Source organism: Danio rerio, chromosome 14, assembly GCF_052040795.2.
Source record: "Danio rerio strain M-AB ecotype USA chromosome 14, GRCz13ab, whole genome shotgun sequence".
NCBI lineage: Eukaryota > Metazoa > Chordata > Actinopteri > Cypriniformes > Danionidae > Danio > Danio rerio.
In genome coordinates, this window is record NC_141034.1 from 21,002,946 (window position 1) to 21,028,863 (window position 25,918).

The following is a 25,918-nucleotide window of genomic DNA, read 5'->3' on the forward strand; positions in this document are numbered from 1 at the left end:
CGCCTAGTGTGGATCATGCATAGCAGGCACCTATACACAAAACGCGGGCTGACCAGCGGGCAGACCTACAACGTAGTGGGCCAGCAAGTGACTACTCCACTGAGTCAGTGCTGGGGGCCACGGAGGAATCTGCAGGGCTCACCTGACGGGGAACTTTACTGACAGATAAAAAGGCGCACGTACCTCCGTGTTAGGGAGAATGGCGCAGCAAGCGTGTTCCGAGTTGTCTCCTCAATCACCAAAGGGTTACCTAATACCCTTGAGGAAACCGGCTCCACTTGCAGATTGTAAAACCTTGCAAATGTGTTGGGTGTCGCCCAGCCCGCAGCTCTACAGATGTCTGTTAGAGAGGCGCCGCGTGCACGCGCCCAAGAGGATGCAACGCTCCGAGTGGAGTGTGCACGTACTCCCGGGGGACACGGCTGACCTCGACTCGAATAAGCGAGTGAAATGGCATCCACAATCCAGTGGGATAATCTTTGTTTCGATACGGCACTTCCCTGCTGCCGACCGCCATAACAGACAAAGAGCTGCTCAGATGATCTAAAATTCTGAGTACGGTCCACATAAATGCGCAGAGCGCGAACTGGACAAAGTAAAGAAAGGGCTGGGTCTGCCTCCTCCGGGGGCAGCGCTTGCAGGTTCACTACCTGATCTCTAAAGGGGGTGGTAGGAACCTTGGGCACATAACCAGGGCGGGGTCTCAGGATGACGTGAGAGAAAAACTGCCTCCAGGTCCCCGACCCTCTTGATGGAGGCCAACGCAACCAGCAGAGCTGTCTTCAGGGACAGAAATCTTAGAGATACTGATTCGAGTGGCTCAAAGGGATCGGATCGCAGACTCGTGAGAACGAGGGCGAGATCCCAAGAGGGCATGAGAGGGGGGCGAGATGGATTAATTCGCCTAGCACCCCTAAGGAACTGGATGACCAGGTTATGCTTTCCCACGGTGCCGCCAGCTACCGCGCTATGATAAGCGGAGATGGCGGCCACGTAAACCTTGAGAGTGGAGGGCGACAGCCTGCTGTCCAACTTCTCTTGAAGGAAAGAGAGCACAACACTAATCTGGCAATTTCGGGGGTCTTCTCTGCGAGAGACGCACCATTCAGTGAATAGACTCCACTTCAGGGCGTAGGCGCGCCTCGTGGAGGGGGGCTCTAGCCTGAGTGATGGTATTAACCACCGCAGTCGGTAGGTTACCTAAGTCTTCCTCGCGTCTAGGGACCACACGTGGAGGTTCCAAAGATCGGGGCGAGGGTGCCAGATGGTGCCCTGTCCCTGAGAGAGTAGGTCCTCTCTCAAAGGGATCCGCCAGGGGAGGGCCGTCGCGAGGAGTGAGAGCTCTGATATCCAGGTCTGGTTGGGCCAAAGGGGCGCAACTAGCAGAACCTGTTCCTCGTCCTCCCTGACCTTGCACAGAAACTGCGCGAGCAGGCTCACTGGGGGAAACGCATACTTGCGCATGCCCCGAGGCCAGCTGTGGGCCAGTGCATCCGTGCATCCGTGCAGAGAGAGCCCTCGGTCAGGGAAAAAAACAACTGGCAGTGAGCGTTCTCGGGGGAAGCAAACAGATCGATCTGGGCCTCCCCGAATCGCGCCCATATCAGCTGAACAGACTCGGGGTGGAGTCTCCATTCTCCAGGGCGTAACAGCTGTCGTGAGAGCGCATCGGCTGCACGATTGAGCGTGCCTGGAACGTGAATGGTGCGCAGCGATTTCGGCGAGCTGAGACATGCGGCGAGAGCACATACCCCCCATGCGGCTTATATACGCCGCCGCCGCCGTACTGTCTGTCCTGACCAGCACGTGTTGCCGCTCCAGCACCGGTAAAAAGCGGTGGAGAGCGAGGAACACTGCCAACAGCTCTAGGCGATTGATATGCCAATGCAGCTGGGCACCCTTCCACAGGCCCGCAGCCGCATGCCCGCGACACACGGCCCCCCAACCCGTGTTGGAAGCGTCTGTTGAAACAACAACATGGCTGGACGCCTGTCCTAGAGGCACACCGGCCTGTAGGAACGAGGGGTCGTTCCAAGGGCTGAGGGCGCGGCGACACAGCGCAGTAACCGAGACCCGGTGTGTGCCCGCGTGCCATGCGCGTCTGGGGACCCGATCGTGAAGCCAGTGCTGAAGTGGTCTCATATGGAGCAACCCGAGCGGCGTGACGGCGGCTGCGGATGCCATATGCCCCAGGAGCCTCTGAAAGAACTTCAGTGGGACCACTAGTTTGCTGTCGAGCTCCCTCAGACAGTTCAGCAACAGGCGAGCGCGTTCCTCGGAGAGGTGCGCTACCATGGTGATCGAGTCCAGCTCCATCCCGAGAAAAGAAATCCTCTGCACGGGGGCGAGTTTGCTCTTTTCTCGGTTGACCTGAAGCCCCAGTAGGCGGAGATGCCGAAGCACCTTGTCCCTGTGCATAATCAATTGCTCCCGCGAGTGGGCTAAAATCAGCCAGTCGTCGAGATAATTGAGTATGCGAATGCCCGCGAGCCGAAGGGGCGCTAGGGCACCCTCCGCGAGTTTGGTGAAGACCCGCGGAGACAGAGAGAGCCTGAAGGGGAGGACCTTGTACTGCCACGCTCGACCCTCGAACGCAAACCGCAGAAATTGGCGGTGGCGTGGAAGAATGGAGACATGGAAATACGCGTCCTTCAGGTCTATGGCTGCAAACCAATCCTGAGGACGAACGCATTGGAGAATGCGCTTCTGCGTGAGCATTCTGAACGGCAGCCTGTGCAGACAGCGGTTCAAAACGCGCAGATCTAGGATTGGCCGTGACCCACCGCTCTTTTTGTGTACGATGAAGTATGGGCTGTAAAACCCACTCTCCATCTCGGCTGGAGGAACTGGCTCGATTGCACCCTTCGCCAGGAGGGCAGCAATCTCCTCTCGCAAGACAGGGGCAGACAGGGGGTTGACCCTGGAGAAATACACGCCTGTAAACTTGGGGACCGTTTCGCGAACTGAATCGCGTAACCGAGTCTGATTGTGCGTATGAGCCACCGCGAGGGGCTGGCCCGCGCTAACCAGGCAGGCAGAGCCCTCGCTAATGGAGTCATCGCTACAATCGCTGACGTACCAGCGGTGGGGCAGCGCGGAGTGGGTGTGCTGATCCGGGAAGCACGAGGGTCCCGCGGAAGAGCTGGAGGAGAGCGATTCGCTCTGGCTCCGCACCCTGACTCCGGAGAGGGGGCTGGAGGGCTGAGGGAAGGGAGACCGTCCCCCCAGCGCTCGTGAGCCACTGGCGAAGCACGTAGAGTCTGCGAGCCGGAAGGCAGCGCGTCCTGGACTGGCAGAACTCGTGCAGTCACATCCGGGGAAGGGAAAAAGTGCTCTTTTACTGATGTTTTGGTGGCACTGAAAAGTACCGTTGTTATCGGGGCCCCGCCCTCCAGCGGGGAAAGAGCAAGTTTCCTCTTCTCCGGATGGCCTGTCTCAGGGACGCTTCGCGGTCCGTTTACCGGACTTAACGGCGCCCTGGGCAGGAGGGGCTGCCTGCTTTCGAGGTGTACGCCGCGCCCGCTTGGCTGGAGGCGCAGGCGGGGGCGGGGCAGCACTCGTTGGCGGGCGCCCTCGGCGAGGAACAGCAGAGGTGGATGGCTCGGCGGGCGGAGCGGGCTTACGGCCACACCGATAGATGACATTGCCCATCGCATCCGACTGCTCTTTCACCGCCTTGAATTCCTGGGTGAATTCACCGACGGTGTCGCCGAACAGGCCAGCCTGGGATATGGGCGAGTCAAGAAAGCGAACTTTGTCAACATCGCGCATATCGGCCAGGTTTAGCCAGAGGTAGCGTTCCTGAACCACAAGTGTGGACATCGTCCTCCCCAGCGCACACGCGGCGGACTTAGTAGTCCGAAGAGCATAGTCGGTTGCGGTGCGCAGCTCATGTAATAAGCTTAGGTTGGACCCGCCCTCGTGCAGCTCGGCCAGCGCCTGCGCTTGGTAGCGCTGGTAGGTGGCCATCGCGTGCAAAGCAGAAGCAGCCTGGCCCGCAGCCTTATAAGCTCTGGCTCCGAGGGAGGCAGACAACCTACAGGCTTTGGACGGGAGGCGGGGCAAACCCCGCCACGTAGAGGCGCCGCGCGGACAAAGATTGACCGCGATAGCACGCTCCACTGATGGGATCGCCTCATACCCCCTGGCAGCTCCACCGTCAAGGACGGTGAGGGCGGAGGCACACGCAGCACGAGCAGAGAAAGGTGCCCTCCAAGACTGCGTGAGCCTACTGTGCACTTCCGGGAAGAAGGGGACGAGAGGCTTCGAAGGCTTTGCCTTCTGGTCCTCTACGTAGCACCCATCTAGTCGGTCCGGCCGCGGAGCTGGGGGATAAACCATCTCCAACCCCACGGCCGAAGCAGCCCGGGAAAGCTCGGCTAACATGTCCGCTTCAGGATCCGATTTGACAGCGCTCACCTGCCCGGAGGGGGCGAGCGGGTCCGTATCTTCGTCGGACAGTGAAAGCCCACCCTCCGATGCCGCGGAGGACATCTGATCTCCGGTGTCAGCGAGTGTGAGAGCTACCATCTGGTTAGACGGATCACTCCCACTACCCGAAGCTTGGATGGAGCGGCGTGAGGAGCGAGAGGTCTGCGAGCCCGTGGGCGGCGGATTATCTCCCGCTGAAACCCTCAGATCTGCCCGAGCGCCCGCTGCTTTTTTAGAACAGGAGGCAACTGGGGTGGCTCGCTCTCTTGCGAAAGTTAGCCGCGATCTTAGGTGTGCAACGGTCATGGCATCGCAATGACAACATGAACCGCCCGCGAGCACCGCATTAACATGCTGGACCCCCAAACATGCAATGCAGTGATCGTGTCCATCATCCGGAGCCAGGAAACCCCCGCATCCAGAAACGCACAGTCGGAGCGCCATCCTGAAAAGGACGTGCTGCACGACTGTGTTGCTCTTTTAGGAAAGTTTGCAACAATACGCACCGCTCTGGAGGACCGGACCCAAAGAACCGCAGGCAAGGGAGAAACCCAGCTCGACCGTCTGCCACCGCGAAGACCCACTCTGGACCGGGAGACACACTCGTTCGCTCTGAAGTGCTGATCAGCAAGAGGAACCCTCATCGACTCACTCAGAAAGGATCTGAAGCGAAAAGGATGGCGTCTGCTGGCTTCAGGTGTGCTTATATGCTGAGATAATTGCAGATGCCGCACACCTGCGCAAGCTTACGCTGCCAATTAATTTCATTCATTGGCCCGTTCAATACTCTCCAGACAAGCGGCTTCTGATCCGAATCCTCCCATCGTGGATTTCATCCACTTATGGCACTGAAGTTCCCCAACCGAAGGGGAACTAAACATTTCAAAAAATAGTTACATACCAGCAGCCATTAGATATTTAAATAAAGCATAGACTAAAGCAGAGGTGTTTCTGTGACTTACATTTTATAGATTGTTTTAAACATTTATTTGGGGTGGAGGGGTAGGGGGTTGACACTTGTTTTGTGTGGCGTTTTTATGAAATGAGTACTCTTGATTGCAAACCAAATCCACCTTCGGGTATTTAAAATTTTATTATTTATTTAATAATAAAATTAACGTAACCTAACTTTACTGGATGCCTTAGAACATCTTTCACCAACCGCTTAAGCAATTCAGAAAGTCAGGACATACTAATTCCACTTCTAATACTAATTGATCTAGAGGATTTGTGTAACTGTAGCTCCAGATTTCAAACAAATCAAATGAGCCAACCATTAGAGTTTATGAAAAACAGTAATTACCAGTTTGTTTAACTTCATGATCCCGATAAAGCTACTAAGCATTTAACAAATCAAAATAATGACTTTTGTGTGTGTGTGTGTGTGTGTGTGTGTGTGTGCGTGCGTGCGTGCGTGCGTGCGTGCGTGCGTGTGTGCGTGTGTGTGTGTGTTGATAAATTCATCTTACTGTAAAGATAAATTGGCAGTTTTATAATATTTAATCACACTGTTTTCTTAACTTGAATTAAGCTTTACATAGCCATATATTAGCACTGGAAGGAAAGAACAGTTTGGACTCCAGCTTTGACTAATAATAGATCATTTGGCAAGAGAGGAGCATCCAGGCTCAATGTTCCTGGAACAGAATCACAAAATACTCATCTTTAATTATTTCTAATCGTATTTTCAAAATATCACAGTCATGGAGAAAAAAAAATAGATGAATCTGTGCATCTACTGGTATATCAGGCTGTTCAAAAAGGTTATTTATATACTCTGTTTATAAATTTCCTCAAATAAATTAGTAATCAAGTTCAAACTTCAACAGACCTAAAATTACTTCCAGTTGTTCTGTAAGTCAGTTCAGGTATTTACAGTGAATTGTCAGCCATCAAGATGTCGTTCTGCACTCTCTGCCTCTAAGATCTGCCTCAGGTCAACATCAATGATGAAAACCTCCCTCAACCTAACAAACACTAGGGGTCCTATAACAGACAAGAAGTGCAGTACCATGTTGTGAATACATCTTTAAAATTAAATCTGTTCACAAGTTTGAACTTTTGATGATCTGAAGCTAGCTTAAGAGATCCAAAACTCAGTTTGTTGCATGTACACTGATAGATGCAAATGCTGTCAATCGATTAAAAAAATAAATAAAATAATATATATATTTCTTTTAATTAATCACGATTAATCGCATTGAATCGCACTGAAACTTGTAATTTTGGCTATTTAAATGTAAAATTAATATAAACGCAAGACAAAAACTATTTAAATTCAAAATATAATTGTTTATTGGAATTTTTGTTTAAGTACAATACACCATCAAGATCCTGGCTTGACAGCCATATTTATCACAGAAATTAAACACAGGCATGTTAATGACATTTAAATTTCAAAACAATGCTTAAACTAAACGTTCTAAAGTATGGCCATATTTTACTAGGATTCTGACACAACAACGTGAAGCATACGCTTTTGTTGCATTTAATCAGGAAACATGATAAACTTGGAGGGCTCATGCTGAAAGGCAGAGTAATGCGCTATCTTTGACAGCGCTATCTTTGACAGCTCGCGACTTCACCAGAGACTTTCTGAGTACATTTACATAAGACACCAATACTCCGATTTTAATATGATTAAGATAATACTCTTATAAAAAGTCTACCGTGTAAGCAGCGATTTGATTACTTTGAAGGACCAATGATTCACGAAATGCAGAGGTTTTTCTTTCTGTACGCCATGCGGTATCAAATTACATTAAAACAAAAGTCGAAAGTTAAAAATGGAGCATCTGTAATTGCCTGAAAGAGCCTGGTGATGCGACTAATTGTTTTATACTGAAACTTGCTTTCAAAAAGTGCTTCCTTGGTCTTATCCATATTCCTTGAAGTAAAAAAAAAAATATAAAAAATCTGCAACTGCGTTAATTGCATAAAAAAATTTTAACGGGTTAATTATTTCAAATTAATCGCGTGCGTTAACGCACTAATTTTGACAGCACTAAGATGAAACAACATGCATGTATTGCTAATCAAAGTAGATGAATATTTAACTGAATATATTTAACTTCCTTTAGGTTTTTTAAATAATTGATTCTTCAAATGATAACAAATAATACACACAGTTATAAACATTACAATGCTTTAAAAAATAATAAAAATAATAATAAAAACGATAAATAATTTATTTTTTATTATTATTTTTTTTTTTTACTTTAAGAAAATCAACATAGGCTCATTCTGAAAATGTAGCCCTATATACAATTTTGGAGATAGCGAATTATGTAGCCAGAGATATGTATGACTGCATGTCATCTTAGAAAGGAACAATATGGGAGGGTATGATGCCATGGGCATCACTATTGATTGGGTTTGGGGAAGAAGGAAGGTGGGGGGAATCATTTGGTTGGTCAGTCAGTAAATTAGTCAGTCGACAGTGCCCTCTGGAGAATTTGCGTAGGAACAGCAGGTGCAAATGGCACTTGCAAGATACATTTGATATCTGAAAAAGTGTACACAGCAGCCTCTGGTGGCAACTGAAAAAGAAAAAAAAAAAAAAAAACATGGAACATAATTAGCTCTCTCCAGAAATGTATATACAGTAGGAGTACGTAATCAGAATGCCCCTGTGTTCAAGAAAATGCTGTTTAATTCAGAATTTTATATTTGTTTGTTTATCAATTGATTGATGTACAGTTTTCTGAATGAAAACTGTTGCAAATTAAATCTTTCGCCAATAACTCTGATGGCCTGTCTCAGAGCTCAAGACATGGTGTAAAATAGAGAACCCATCCTCGTGAAGAATTTGGTGTAGAGCAGGAGAGTCCAAACTCAGTCCTGGATGGCCGGTGTTCTGGAGTTTTTAGCTCCAACCCTAATCAAACACACCTGAACCAGCTAGTCAAACTCATACTAGATATACTAGAAACTTCGGCCCTCCAGGACTGACTTTGGACAGCCTTGGTGTAGAAGGATGCCAGAAAACTTCCTTAGGACAGAGGAGAGTGGGCTGGCTATTTATATATGTTGCGATAATTAGTGAAACAGTTTACACCTGTGGCAAATTGTTTAATTATCTGCTCATGCTCCTCGTGAATGATGTTAATAAAGCATTATTTATAAGCTGCAGTCACACTAAGATATCTGTTGTACAGTGCTGCAAAAAGGGTTTAACTAGATGATTAGATGATTAAAAAAAATGCTAGTGATTGGTCCATAATTTTACATTTCTGTCCAGAGAGGTCATGTTTGGATCCTTTATTGGTCTCGCGCAGTCAAATGATGCGATTTCGCAGGTCAGAGTTCACCAAGCTTGAACTTTGCAACGCAGTGAACTGCGAAACTTGTTGCACAAACTTGCATTTCTGGTCTAACGCATTCGCGTGAGTATAAATGGAAGTCTAGGAGGAGAAAAGTGCTGTGTGACCGCAGCTATAGACATATGAAAGAAATCCCTCTTTTGGTCATGAATGTCCAGTTCAAAAATTTGCTGTTTGATGACTATTTGATTGTTTTATACCTGATACACAGGCTGCAGACGCAGAAGGACAACAGGTAAATCTCTGTACCCTTCAAGCAAGGAGCACTTGATCTCAAAATCTGGCAGTGTTTGCTTGTATAATTGCTTGCATACATCAGCAAAACTGCAGCTCTGTCAATTTACAGGGTTGACCTTCAAAATGTGAATCTCTTAGGGACAAACGAGGTTGTTCTGAAATTATTTACCAACTATTGTCATAAGTTTGAGGTCAGCTAAAGATGATTACAGTGAAATCACTTGTTATACCTCTTGATAACCCCCCACCCCCACCCCCCTGAACACACACACACACACACACACACACACACACACACACACACAAAGTTTGAATTGATTATAATCCCAAATTGCACTTATAGCTCTTATTTATGAGACACTGATGTTTTATAAGAATTTTTTTTTACCCCAAGGCTTTGTTATGTATGTGCTTCTTCTCACAGATCTGCAGTGTTGACACATTAAAAACAGTATCAAACATTTTAAACAACTTCTTGTTAAGGTTTTAAATCTTTATTCATGCTCAGAATTATCTTGAAGAAAAAGTAAATTTAAAATGTTAATTATTTAACTAAATTACTATTCTAATTCAGCTGTAAAATGTCTTACAGTTATGAGTGTTGAGCTTGATTTAAACGTAATCATAACTGATTTAAATGCTAGGAACTAATTAATAGTAGAAATCATTTTATTTTATATTATTTTTTTTTCAGTCATAAATTTAGAAAGTTAATGTTATTAGTAAAAATAGTCACACTACATATTAAATTTATATAGAACAACCATAATTCCACAGTACCCTTGCCAACATCCTTGCTAATTGATAATCTGCTTCATAATTTGCATGAATGGAAGAAAGTTGTTTGTGTTTTTGCTGGCTCAGATGTTCATTTGAGCTGACAACTGCAGTTAATTTTTTTATAGGTCCAATTTTTGGAACAGAAATGTTGGTATAGACACGTTTTTTTTTTTTTTCTTTTCTGGGTAGCACCTATTTTGGGCAGTCTCTGTCGTAGTCAGACGGGACACACATTCCTCTTCTTGATGGCAGGTTTGTCGTTTGCTATTATTCAGCTGTCGGTCCACTTTTAAAAACTCACATACACCTACTTGGCTGATCAAGTCACACACCATCAGCCAGACAAGACTTTACTTTTATCAGGCCTCTATCTTAATTACACTTTGCTCGTTAAATGCAGGAGTGTCTGAAAGAGGGTCCAGGCCTCTGCTCTTTTATAGATCTGTGTGTGTGTCCAGTTTGAAGAAGCTCAAGCAGACATCACTAGTGAAAAAGTATACTTTAATTATTTGTGAAATATTCCCTGTTTCTATATATATATATATATATATATATATATATATATATATATATATATATATATATATATATATATATATATATATATATATATAAATAAATAGTTCAGATGCAAAGTTCCGCCAAAATTGAGTCAATGACATTGAGTGAATACTTTAGGCATGTAGTACACCATCAAGAAATAGATTTGCTTCTAATTCTAATCATCTTATCAGAAATAACAGTTTGTATGCAAAAGCCGCTTATCGCCACTTGCCTTTAACAACAAAAGTTGCTATATCTCGAGAACCAATCAGAAGGCACAAATCAATTCATATGTTTTAATGAAGCAGCGCGCTGATACGTCTGCTTTTATGAGGAGACTTTCATTCCGCTTCCGATTTTAAAAGACTGAGTTTGATGTGCTGCATGAGCCTGTCTTACTGTCAGTGAATAGCAAATGAAAACGTCCCTTTTAATATTTGCATTTACCAAGTTTATTTTATAATGTTTTTAATGTTTACATTGTTTTACTTACATTAAATCTAAATTCAAAATATCAGAAATGACAACAGATTGTTAAGATTTAACTAATGTCAGCTTTAATGTTATTGATTATTGCATTTACTTGACAGATTTCATCATTAATTTTCTTTTTCCTTTTCCCTGGTTTACCACAGCTGAATGAACCACCACTTACTTGACAGATGTATTTTTTATTGTTATTATTGTTATTTTTTTATTTTAGGTGGTTTGTGTTTGTGTTCTATGTTTGAAAAAAATAATTTCTAATTGCATTGTTAGTAATTTTTCAGCTAAATAAACTGCCATGTTTATATTTCCCAAATATTGTTTAACAGAGCAAGGAAATTTTCACAGTATGTCTGAAATTTATTTATATTATTTTCCGATCTTCACCAGACTCAAACCCTGTTGTTGTGGTCAACTCCACTCTCAAGTCAGCTGACGTGCATGTAGAGCTACCGGTCAGCTTGCAAGCAAAAAATGGAACGGTGTCATACTGCCCGTAGCGTTCATTTTAAAGATGAAATGTAGCCATATGCAGCTTAGGCTATGAAATTCACAATTTGAAGAAATCTATAAGGGCTTTTTTCTATCCAGGGTTTTCAGAATGATAATATGTTGGAACACTTCATTCGAACAGATGATGTTGGAACATGATGTGATATCCACTTTGCAGAGCAATTATGATTAAAAGGAACAACCCTCTGAAGCGGTAAGGAAACAGTGGCATGCCAGGACCAGTTTAATAACTGCAAGTATAATGTTTGAAACTGATTCTCCTATGTTTAATAATGTGAAATTAAAGAAAAAAAGTGGGCCATTTTTATTTTATTTATTTATTTATTTTTGCATTAGGAATGAAACAAAGTTGTTATTATTAAGCATGATTTTACTCAAAAAAAAAAAAGCATTTAAGAAAAAAAAAACATATATATATATATATATATATATATATATATATATATATATATATATATATATATATATATATATATATATATAGGTCACACATTGTTTTAATGGTCCAGTTGTTGAATTTAAGTTACATTGCATCTACATGGCAACTAATTCTTATTAGATTTTAAATAGTCTGGTAGGTTAAGGTTAGGGTTAGCATAAGTTGACATGTACTTGCAAAGTTTCTTATAGTGCGTTAAATGTCTGTTGAAGGAGCATTGTCAACAGATATTAAGCAGACAGTCTACTAATACTCAAATGGACCATCAAAATAAAGTGTTATCAAAAAGTGTGTTGGTTTTGAAGACACTTGTTATTAATGTGTAATTTACTTGTAATATGTGCACTTTAATAACAATAGTCAAGCATGTCATGAACTTACACAAGCATATACCTAATGACTCATTTAAGTAAACTTTAGTAAGTAAACTCAAAAAGCACATGAAAAGTTATGATTTAACAAAAATATTGCTTTTAAAATCAACAGTACAACGGTTAGTTGTTTTAAACATTTGAAGTATACTGACAATTAGTCTGGATGTAAGTCCGCTGATCTTTTTTTTTTTTTTTTATGTCAGAGGTGGAGGGTCCATCTGCTGGGCCCCTGTGGACGGGTCAGTGGCTTGATGAGGGCCGCTGGTGATCTCTAGCACAGCAGGTTCTGTCAGGGGTCTGTGGACGGGTTGCAGAGACATGTCTTCTCTCAGCAGGGTGCGGACAGGAACCAGCTCTAAGCCAGCAATAAGTGGCTGATCTGTGCCAGGACGTGCCACCCTCCCTACCCTGCCACTGGCCAAAGTCATCAGCTCAGCCAAGTACAAAAAGGAGGAAAGGGGCAAGGACGAATCATGAGCAGAATATTAAAGTGTGGTCAATAGTTTGGGCAAAATTTGTTCACTTTTGACAACTTGAAATCTTTCAAAACTTTTTTTTTTTTTTTGTTTTCTCTGAAAACATGCATTAGCTTATGAATTGTTGATCAAACTAATCCAGTTTAAGATGCAATAAACAATGCCATCACATGTGTTCCTGTATACTGTTGGAATATCTATTTAATCCCATGTGAGTTAAATAAAAAAAAAATGTTCGTGAAGGTTTTTCTTCAATGTTAATAATCATAATAATTTATTGGATACAAATGAATGATTCGATTCACGGAATTCTGTTATGCTCAATGCAATGCAATAATTACATTCAGGAGGTGTGCAACAACTGTCATTGCCTGACTTTTACTTTTAAAGTCAGCTGATATTAACAGAAGGGAGTTAAGTAAAATTCGTCACTTGTCAATCATTCTCCAGTCTTCTGTTGGCCGCACCCATACATACATCCTATTTTCCATGAATTTCATTCTGTGTTTGGTTTCAACCCATCTCTGCTACCAGGACGATTAGAGCTCAAGTTAATTTTAAACAATCAAGCCTTTGCATTTCTATTAGCTTCATCCACTTCGTAAAGTATGTTTTTTTTATATGCAAAGCATATCACACTCAACAGCAGAAGTTCAGTTAATATATCACCTTAAAGCAATACAATAAAGTTGTTTAATGAAAAGACACAAAAGTAATAAAAATATATTCCTTTTTTCACAACAATACCCTTAACCCATATCGTTTACTTTATTAGAAATTTAAAAAAAACCTATTGCTTCAAACCACTTAAGGTATTAGAAAAAGTGAAACTGTACAGCCTTAGTTAAATTAATACTGAGCTACATAGAACATTTAAACTAAACTAGGTCTGTTTAACTTTCACCTTGTATAAAAAATTAAATGGTTTGAGGCAATGGGTTTCCAATCTTTTTTATTAAAGCTGACCATACCCCATCTCCCACTCCTTCTTCCCCTTTAATACAGGTTGTTTTAAAGAAGCTGCGTGTTATTAGCAGAGAATCCCATGGAATCAAACATGAATAGTGTGAAGTTTATTTAAAAAAAATAACAAAGTTAGGTTTCTTTAATGTTTACTCCTAAGACCGCAATGTTGTTTGAAAATAATAAAATTATACAGTCTGTTATAAGTCCTTTGCAAAGAATCCTGTATACCAAAGTTATTTATTTTTTATTTTTTTATTTTTTTCTCTCTGAGTACTGGTTTAGATTCCTCTACTCAGTTTAACCTAGAAGATTAAAATAACATGTTTAATTTAAAAACAAATGCAATAAGATTTAATTAAATAAATCATTTTGGTGTGCCAGCAGAATTTGGCATCAAGTAAATCTGACATCTTATGTCAAATAACATTTGTATTTATGTTATGCAAGTAGTCGGCTATAAACATATCTTTTTAAGATAAATGCCAAGAGTCAAAGTCAGCCAATTGTCCATACAACTAAATGTACAGGACATACATTTAAGAGAATCAAAATCCCCTTGGAGCATGCAGGGGCAGATTTAAACCCAGGAAAACAGGGGGCCCTCAATAAGTAATTAGAAGTTTCTATAAATAATATGTAACATAGTTTTCTATCATATTTTCTATGGTGGTATTTTCAAATGTGTTCCGCTTCGCCAATCATGGATCATTCATTTTTTTTTTTTTTTTTTTCGGCTTAGTCGCTTTATTAATCCGGGGTCGCCACAGTGGAATGAACCGCCAACTTATCCAGCATGGTTTTTTAACGCAGCGGATGCCCTTCCAGCCGCAACCAATCTCTGAGAAACATCCATCCGAACACACTTTATTAACACACACACACTCATACACTACGCACAATTTAGCCTACACATTTCACCTATACCGCATGTCTTTGGACTGCGGGGGAAACCGGAGCACCCACAGGAAACACACATGCACATGCATGCACACATGCAAACTCCACACAGAAACACAGAGGCTCGAACCAGCGACCCAGTGACCCAGCGACCTTCTTGCTTTGAGGTGACAGCACTACCTACTGTACCACTGCATTGCCTCAATCATGGATCAGTCTAGCAATAAAATCATCTGAAGATTTTGTTTTAAAAACAAACAAAAAATATGTATAATTTCTGCCACTTTTCCAGGGCCGGGTCACAGATGCAGCAGTCTTAGGAGAGAACCCCAGACTTTCCTCTACCAAGACACTTCTTTCAGCTCCTCCTGTGGGATCCTGCCGCTGCACCAATCCGCCTATCAATCTCACGTTCCATCCTTCCCTCACTCGTGAACAAAACCCTGAGATACTTAAACTCCTCCACCTGGGGTAAAGACTTTCCACCAACCTGGAGATGGCAAACCACCTTATTTTCCAGTGGAGCACCATGGCTTCGCACTTGGAGGTCCTGATTCTCATCCCAGCCGCCTCACATTTTGCACTGCCCCAGTGCACGCTGAAGATCCATGTTCGATGAAGCCAACAGAACAACATTGTCTACGATGTTTGTTTCAGTCATTTTTAAAAATTTTTTAAGAATCAATTAATTTAAAGTGTAGAGATTACATTAGGATAAACATTTTGAAACAAGATGGATGGATGGATGATGGATGGAAAAACAGAGACAGATGGACAGACGGACAGACAGACGGACAGATGGATGGTGGCTGGAAAAACTAACAAGGATGGATGGATCAATGGATGGATGAATAGATCGATGGATGGATGGATGGATGGATGGATAAATGAAGGCTGAAACAATCAACACGGATGGATGGATAGATAGCTAGATAGTAAAGCTGCACAATTAATCATAAAAAGATTGTGATCTCGATTCGACCCCCCTGAACGAGTATTAATAACATATAAATCACCCCAAAAATGTAATTTCTGTCTTCATGTATTGTATTTGCGACCACAAAATCACAAGTGACGTGTGCTGACTGTCAGCTGTCACCACAGCAAGGGCAGGTGCGCGTGCCTCCGAATAAAGTCTACTTTTAGTGACCAGAACTTGGGTAGGCTGTGAATTACAAGTAATAAAGCTGTAAATAACATTCAGTTTGTGGCACAGAGTGATCGTTTGGGAGCCACGCGGGAAGTGAACCGCTCTTAGCAGTGAAAATGAAACCGAAAGCCCACGCAGTGTTGCCTGATGTAGCTGACTGATTTCAGCCCAAAAAATATCCAAAACCCGTCGAAATGCAAAAATACCCACCCAGTCTTCTGCATTCACAAAAATCACGTCAGTGTCAGATTTTAAGCAGAAAATTACAGATTGTAAGCATATGTCTCAAACACAAGAATTAACATCAGAATTATCATCAGCATTAATGACCAGGACAAATCTAAAGTCTGTTCAAGTCCACCATTCCAAGTCTATACAAAATGCAGCATTTTAAACAACAGTACAGCTACACATAACCTATTGCTGATTTACCACATGTTTGAGAATAACAATATTAATAGCCCACTCATCTTTATTTTATATCTACAGAATATTGAGAAAATCGTGATCTTTATTTTAGGTAAAAAAATAAAATAAAAATTGCGATTCTCATTTTAGCCAGAATCGTGCAGTTCTACTAGATGGTATTAAGGGTGCATGCTAGGACTGTTGGGCCCCATGGGTGGAATTGCTTAGGGCCCCTAAATTATTAAATTCACCTCTGGGAGCATAACAGATAATGTAAAAACAAAAAAAAAGTTTAATTAAAAAAGAAACTACAATAAATACAATACACATACAATATAATCTAAAAAAAAATAAAAGAAAAAAAATTAAATATAAAATGTTGAACAAAAATCTTAGCTCAATATTTTCCAAATGATGTTTAACAGAACAAGGCTTTACTATACATACTCACTGATGTGTTCTTGCAAAATAACTAGATAATAAGTACTGTCATCATGTCAAAGACTTTAATTTATTATAAAGCACTTATACATATATATTTGAGGGAAATGTGTATGTACATAATGTTTCAAACTAACATAAGAATATTTTAAAATTCCAACATTATGCCAACTTTTTAGACAACTATGCCAATAAAACTACCCAAACATCATCTCAGACATGAGAGCCAGATTGACCCTGTGCTCAAATGAGTCTTGGCAAGAACTTTAATCCCAGACGGCCCCAAAAATGAGCTGCCTTTCTGCACCACAGTGGGACGCTGCAAATGTCCCACATATGCTTTATCTGTTCAAGTGAGCAGTTGATAGTCTTCCCCACTTGCTCGGCGATAAGAGACCTGCTGCTCTGCGTATGTTCCCATTGCCTCTCTCTCTTGTCCCCCCTCTATCATTTCTATCCAGGCTGTTCGCAACCTGTTTTCCCAAGTGCCAGTGGACGGGTTTACTGTGTGTCAGCCCCTGGAGAGAATGTCCATTTGCTGGCTGGAGGCCTGGTAACTGAGCCTGGGCATCCAGCCCTCCCTTCTACAGTATGTACTGGTTAATGGACTCCCACAGAGTAAAGTAATATACACATATTAAATATACGATGAATATAATGTAACATTGAGGCCCAACAAAATACATTTTTGTAATCAAAAATAATTGTGGAGAATAATCCCTTGCCATTTTTAAAGAGTATTTCAAATCTATCTATCTATCTATCTATCTATCTATCTATCTATCTATCTATCTATCTATCTATCTATCTATCTATCTATCTATCTATCTATCTATCTATCTATCTATCATTTGAGTGTTTGTCTGTCTGTCTATCTCCATTTGTTCATCCATCAAAATCCATCCATCGATCCATCCATCAACCCAACCACCCACCCTCTCAATCATCCATCCATCCATCCATACATCCATCCATCCATCCATCCATCCATCCATCCATCCATCCATCCATCCATCCATCCATTTTTATTAATTTATTTATTTATTTTAGACTTACATATATCTATCTATCTATCTATCTATCTATCTATCTATCTATCTATCTATCTATCTATCTATCTATCTATCTATCTATCTATCTATCTATCTATCTATCTATCTATCTATCTATCTATCTATCTATCTATCTATCTATCTATCTATCTATCTATCTATCTATCTATCTATCTATCTGTCTGTCTGTCTGTCTGTCTGTCTGTCTGTCTGTCTGTCTGTCTATCTATATATCTATCTATCCATTCATCCACCCACCCATCACCATTATCATTAAATTCATTTTTATTTATTTATTTATTTATTTATTTATTTATTTATTTATTTATTTATTTATTTATTTATTTATTTATTTATTTATTTATTTATTTATTTATGTATTTATTTATTTATTTATTTATTTATTTATTTATTTATTTATTTATTTATTTATTTATTTATTTGTTCATTCATATATAATATGCATTTCAAAATGCACTCCATTGGTAAAGAAAATCAACTTCTAACCTTCTAATGTAATGAATATTAATAGAAATATATCCATTGTCCGAAGGTTAGAATTTTGTAACAGATTTCTTCAAATGTTATTGCAATACATTTTAATTGATTTTTAGGATTGAAGGTATGCATGAATCGATCCATCATCTATCTATCTATCTATCTATCTATCTATCTATCTATCTATCTATCTATCTATCTATCTATCTATCTATCTATCTATCTATCTATCTATCTGTCTGTCTGTCTGTCTGTCTGTCTGTCTGTCTGTCTGTCTGTCTGTCTGTCTGTCTGTCTGTCCGTCCGTCCGTCCGTCCGTCCGTCCGTCCGTCCGTCCGTCCGTCCGTCCGTCAACATCCATATATATATATATATGTGTGTGTGTGTGTGTGTGTGTGTGTGTGTGTGTGTGAAATGAAATGCAATGTTTTCATTTATTTATTAATTCATTAATTAATGTTCTTTTCTTTCTTTTTTTCTTTCTAAAAAAGTAAAACATTAATTAACTAAAATATAAAATATATTTAAAAAAAAATGTTTTAGCAAATACACTTTTATTTTTCCTTTTTTTTTTATTTACCACATGGACTAGGGTCCTCCTGGCTGTCTATCATGCATGCAAGTGGAGTTTTGTCTTCGTCCCGCTTGGACGACCTGTCGACTGGGCAGAAGTGTGTCATCCGCCTCGCAGAGTCTCCCGTTTATATGTGTTTTGCTGTATGCAGACAGATCCAAGCTGTAATATCCATGGCTAGGCGGTGACAAGGCCCCATGTGCCAGCAAACAGGCCAGACAAACTGGGCCATATGGAGGCTTAGTGCTCGGATTTTGGAGTAAGTCATCTGTGTTACTTGTTGGGAATGAAAACATGTTGCTGTGGTTCTATCCTCTCTGTCGTCATAGGCATGTACAGTAATGCTAATGACATTATTTGGGAAGTAAAACTGCAGGGACCAGAAAAAAAGCTTTAGTATAAAGAATTATATATATATATATATATATATATATATATATATATATATATATATATATATATATATATATATATATATATATAATGTATGTGTGTGTATATGTATAGTCTCAAATTTAAATGGAGCTAAATTACACTTCTTTTAAACAAACTTCTGCACCGTGTGGCAAAACATATCTGACAATAGAAAAGGTTTTAAGCTAGTAAATGTCTCTGTAACATGTTCCAAGCTGGGATTGAACCAGTGACCTTCTGCATAGGAGTTACAAGGAGGCAAAAGACCAAGGCCTCTAGCGTCTGTCACTAGAGCACCTTTAGAGGTCAGAGGAACAAGGTTTATCTGCACAAAACTTCACTATAGCTGGCCTCCATTAAACTCACCCCACTAAACCTCACTCTCACCCAGGTTACGGTACCATTGTAACCCCCACTGGTCCTACATCAGCCAACCCGCTCTGAGCTGGGATCGAACGAGCGACCTTCCAAATGGGAGTTGGTTGCTCTAACAAGGAGGCTAAAGACCATGGCCTTTAGCATATGTCGCTAGAGCACCTCTAGAGGTCAGAGGAGTGAGGTTTTACCTGCACAGCCCTTACTATGGCCTCCATTACATCTCCCTTACATTAACACAATCATTACTCAGTAAAAAGAATAGTTCAAACATTAGCATGGCACACCAGATGCACAATAGCCAGTGGCAATTCAATCCTGATGAAATGCTTCTTAAGGGCACTATTTTTCAAATGGAAAGCAAGGTTACACCGGGGGTAAATTCAACTCAGCTTTTTTTCAGATGGAGACTTAGACTGGTGGAATGCCAACATTTCAGCTAGATTTGATCTATAAAATTGATCCTGGCAATTTTTCTATTTCCAAATATTTTAATGTTAAAAAATCCATTTATTATTCTCACTGTAATAAAACAAGTTATTTGTCCTTCTGGGCTTTCTTTCTTTCTTTCTTTCTTTCTTTCTTTCTTTCTTTCTTTCTTTCTTTCTTTCTTTCTTCCTCCTATCCTTCCTTTTTTCCTTCCTTCCTTCCTTCCTTCCTTCCTTCCTTCCTTCCTTCCTTCATTCATTCATTCATTCATTCATTCATTTATTTATACATACAGATTTTGTCATGGTGACCAGTTATTCATCCTGTGCAGATTGCTGGTAAACACTAGTTTCGCTAACGGTCTACAAATCCACCATTTTGGACTAGAAGTTCCAGTGATGCACAGCTCACACACACCTGTTTTGAGTTCCATTAATAATACACAGCTGAAGCTACACATGAACTGATTTCAAGGACTATTTCAACAGCACCACACGCGTGCACACACACACACACACTCACTCACACTCACTCTTATTAAACCAGCTTTTGGATCTACCTAATCTAAAAATTGTGCGTGCCTGTTCTGAAACCTGTAAGAATAATACATATTATGAGCATTATATATATATATATATATATATATATATATATATATATATATATATATATATATATAATTTTTTTATTTATTTTGAAATTTTTAATAAATTTCATTTGTCCTACACATCTGTGTATTTTTTTTTTTTTTAATTATTATTTATTTTCTTTTTATAAGCATCAGAACAAGACGATGAAGAATTACCAACATGTTAAAAGTGATGCCAAGGGCTCCTGACCAAGCATCCATATGTGAAGAGTTGGACGGTGTTGAATACCTTGACCTTTACTATAAAAGAAAGTGTAAATCTAGTAAGCCACGGGTTTGGTCAGGAGTTCATCCTCATGTCAGAATCCAGGGCAATGGCCACGTACATGATCAAGACATCTATAGGCCGTGTAGCTCCCGTGGGACACAGGTTCAAGTGTGGACTGTGTTGTTTCCTGATCCCATATATATGCCATCTCTCATGGTTCATTTCATATTACCCTTTGCTGTCCTATCTCAAATAAGTAAGTAGAGAGGCATGAAAACAAAATAAAAAGGACCTCTGACCAGTTCTCTTTACTAGTTTTGAGGACTATAATATCATAGCACAAAATAATATAGCCAACTGTTTATATATAAGTGTGGTTAATCTCTCTCAGATGTGTCACATTAAATGAATAGCTCTTCAACAGTAACCTTTACGCAGATGAGAACCCAGCTAAAATGTAATATACTAAAAAATATTGAGAGCAATTTATAATATTGCAGCACCTACTGTCTCAAGATAATCGTACTTATAATCTATAGATACTTTTAATTTTGCGGCAAAATAAATCACAAACCAGTGTTACCATCACTTGAGTCATGTGGGTTTGTTGTTGTTTTAAGAAAATGCTTTTTAACACATTATGTTAATAAAAAAGTATATATATATATATATATAAATATATATATATATATATATATATATATATATATATATATATATATATATATATATATATATTATTATTATTATTATATATTTTTTTAAGTAAAACATGTTCTTTTGAATTGTTTATTACATGTGGTCCAAAAAGACATGCCATCACCTCAGAATCATAAGGATCTATCTGACAACTTATTTAAAATGACAACTTATTTACATTATAGGATGTTTTTTTTTTTATTATTATTATTAAAAAAAAATGTTACACACATAGTGTTTGCTATGGAATGCGAAACCTTTGAAGCTCAATATCTCAAAATCATTCAGAATGCAGATAGAACCGTTTAATTCCAAGGTGACAAAGGGTAGTTAAGTTGCAGCAATAAAAGTTTTAAAGGCACTATAAGGTGATTAATGATTCAATATGACTTAGGTAAGTGAATGAATGAATGTTTAAATAAATAAATAAATAAATAAATAAATAAATAAATAAATAAATAAATAAATAAATAAATAAATAAATTACCCCTAGAATAAGCTCTGTGTTTACTATAGAACATATAAATGGCTGTGTTTAAGAACTCTGCTTTGATGCTCTGTAGCTTGTATGTGTATATATATATATATATATATATATATATATATATATATATATATATATATATATATATATATATATATATATATATATATTTTTTTATTTATTTATTTATTAGATAGACCTGTCCATATGTCCATCTGCTTATCAATGGTCATTTCTAATCAGCCAATTACATGGCAGCAACTCAATGTATTTAGACATGTAGAGATGGTCAAGACGATCCGCTGCAGTGCAAACCGAGCATCAGAATGGGAAAGAAAGGTGATTTAAGTGACTTTGAACATGGCATGGTTGTTGGTGCCAGACGGCAGACGGGCTGGTCTGAGTATTTTAGAAACTGCTGATCTACTGGGATTTTCATGCACAGCCATTTCTAGGATTTACAGAGAATGGTTTGAAAAAGAGAAAATATTCAGTGAGATGCAGTTCGGTGGGACAAATGCATTTTCTTGGCATACTTTGGGCTCATTAGTACCAATTAAGCATTGTCTCAATACCACAGTCTACCTGATTATTATGGTTGACCATATCTCTCCCTTTATGGCCACAGTGTACTCATCTTCTGATGGCCACTTCCAGAAGGATAATGCACCATGCCATAAAACACGAATCGCCTCAGACTTATTTATTGAACAACAATGAATTTTTTGTACTCAAATGGCCTCCATAGTCACCAAATCTTAATCCAATAGAGGACCCTTGGAATGTGATGGAACAGGAGATTCCCATCATGGATGTGGATATATACACAATGCACACATCTATACAGAGGTGCAAAATAATGCACACTCTGAGTTGTGTTTTGGATAAAATACATGCAAAATCATAATTCCATGATAAAAATGGCAGACAGAGATGTATTTGGAGTTTTCTATTAATATTTTGTTGTTTTAACAGATGATAACACAAGCAGTGATTTCTATCAACCTCCGCATATTTATGTGTGTCCATTCACAACAGAAACAAAAATCACAGTATGTGACATGACATTATGCATAAACACACATTCAGTTGCCTCATTACAAACATAAGCTTTAAATATCACACTGTAGCCCTATAATATACACTTTGAACTGTTGGTCCTGGATGGCAAAAGCTCTGCATAGGTTTGCTTCAACCTTAATCAAACACTTCTGATTCAACTAATCAAGGTATTTAGGATTACTAGGAACGTCTTCAAGAGCTGTGATCAACTTAGATAAGATGCCTGCCTTGTTGCATAACTTGAGAGCTCTAAAACGCCAGTCTCGTTTTCAAAATAAGAGTCCCAATTAAATAACAAGTTAAATTCAAGCTTAGAAAAATTATGCTGTATAACTAAATTAAAACTTTCGGAAATGCGTGGCTTCAGGAAAAATCTTTAGAGATTTTAGGCACAGTTTACAAATTGTGTAAGTTCTACTTAGTGCTTTGGCAAACTTGCCATTTATTTTCACCTCCTCCACAACCTGTTACAATCCAAAAGATTCAGAGCTTGCTTTTTTTAGCACAGCTTGAAACATATTTGCTAGAGATGTTATATAAACTGTATATTGTTTTCCATGACACTCTTCAGAATATTTGTTTTACATTTGGAAAAGAGGATTTGACCTCCTGAGGCTCAGCTCTGTATGTTGATCCGTTTAGTAAAAAAAATCATTGTTTCAAGTCTTTGTGCTCAAACAATCATTCCAGCTTCATCCTCAGCTAATTTCTTTAGAAAAATTGATGAATTTTTGCTAATCAGTGTGTCTTTGTTTTGTAAGCCGATTATCACTGGGGAGAATATTTAGAAGAAAACATTTGCAAACTGATTTGAAATATGCAGTGTGCATGTATATTTAATGAAACAATATGAATTTTTGATATCAATCTGTATTTCACTTACTGCTGATCTCTGTGTGTATGAGGATGATATTGATATGTAGGTTTATTTTTTTGCATTATTAATTGTGTAATGCATTTTTTTTTTGTCATCTGCACTGCAAAATAGGTACGAAGTATATAGAAGATATGGTTTCAACCTAAATTACATTTTATTTGCTCATCACTCAAGTGAATTTGAAACTATTTTAATTTCAAGTTATGAGTGCACATGAATGAACAGACAATATTGAGTTGTCAAGTTATAAGTTATGTTTCCATGTGACAGATAATGTGAATCTTTAAAATATTACTTTCAAAATGGTGAATCATTTGTTGTTCTGATGGATTGATATGGAAGCATGTCTCCCGTTTTGAGGTGATTTAGTTTAAGATATGAATTTTTGTTATGTCGAATGGCCTGAGGCCTAGGATGATTAATACATTTGCATAGAAGATGTAGAGTGAAGAAATGGGAGTGTACAACATCATCATAATCATAAACAACAACCATGGGCTCAACGCCCGCAGGCGCCTGATGTCTTATTGACAATTCTGTTCCATAAATTCCTGTCTAGTGGAGAGCAGCTAAAATCCTAAAGGATCGCGTCTGATGGCATTAGTTCATTCTCTATGGGGTCTTCCTCTGCTGTTTGGGCCATCAATCATGCCTATAGTTATATTCTAGATCAAAAACTAAAACAACAGTGAATGAGCATTTGCTTTTCTAATCTTTGGAGAGTACAGCAAAACTAGTACAACTGATACAATGCATTGCAAATTAAACAACTGTGTAAAGTTGTTTTTTTTTTGATTGATTGATTGATTTAATCACAAAGCGCTACAATTACAAAGTTTTAGGTACAGTTGCAGTTTTTCTTAATTGCTTTGGCTCAATTCTTTATTGACTTTTTAATTTATTTATTTATTTATTTATTTATTTATTTATTTATTTATTTATTTATTTATTTATTTATTTATTTATTTATTTATTTATTATTATCATTATTTTTTTTCAAAGCAATTAATTTAGATCTCTGAACAACTAGCTTATTGTTCACTTCAGAGTGGCATTTCTTATTGATTTAAGCAAGTTTCAAATGCTTTGGCACATGTGTGCAAACAGTACAAATTTCTGTAGTTTTGGAGAAAAACTAATTGCATATGACTTGTTGATCAAAACTGATGGAGCAGTTCTCATTTAAACTGTCAAACTCTTTACAACGTCTCAATCATTTTTTATTATAAGCCATCACACTCAAACCTGTTTATTGAATTATCAAACATTTGCATATGCACGTTTACACCATAAATATATGATCTTGACATTGTTTGTAATGTCTGCTAATTTGGAAAATGACCTCTATTTGCAACACAATTTGAGTTATCTATTCATCATAGATGGTACCATATGCTGTGCCCAAAGCAAAATCACTAATCCTAAGCTGCAGTATGCTTGAGGAAGAGGAATCTGAAGAAGTGTAATGTATGTCAAGCCCAACACGAGTGACTAAACGTCCACCAAGAATCCTTTTTTTCATAATGATATTTTGAAGTTTTTCTTTATTTGTGGTAGCATAAGAAATATGATTTATACAGTTAAAGTCAGAATTATTAGCCCCCTGAATTATTAGCCCGCCTGTTTATTTGTCCCCCAATTTCTGTTTAACAGAGAGAAGATTTTTTTCAACACATTTTTTTAACATAATAGTATCAATAATTTATTTCTAATAACTGATTTATTTTATTTTTGCCATGATGACAGTAAATAATATTTGACTAATTATTTTTCAAGACACTTCTATACATCTTAAAGTGACATTTAAAGGCTTAATTGGGTTAATTAGGTTAACTAAGCAAGATAAGGTAATTAGGCAAGTTATTGTAAAACGATGGTTTGTTCTGTAGACTTTCGAAAAAAAGAAATAGCTTGAAGGGGCTAATAATTTTGACCCTATAATGGATTTTTAAAACTTAAAAAATCCTTTTATTATAGCTAAAATGAAACAAATAAGACTTTATCCAGAAGAAAAAAAATATATTATCAGACTTACTGTGAAAATTTCCTTGCTCTGTTAAACATCATTCGGGGAATATAAAAAAAAAAGAAAAGAAAAATCGGGCAAATAATTCTGACTTCAACTGTATTTATA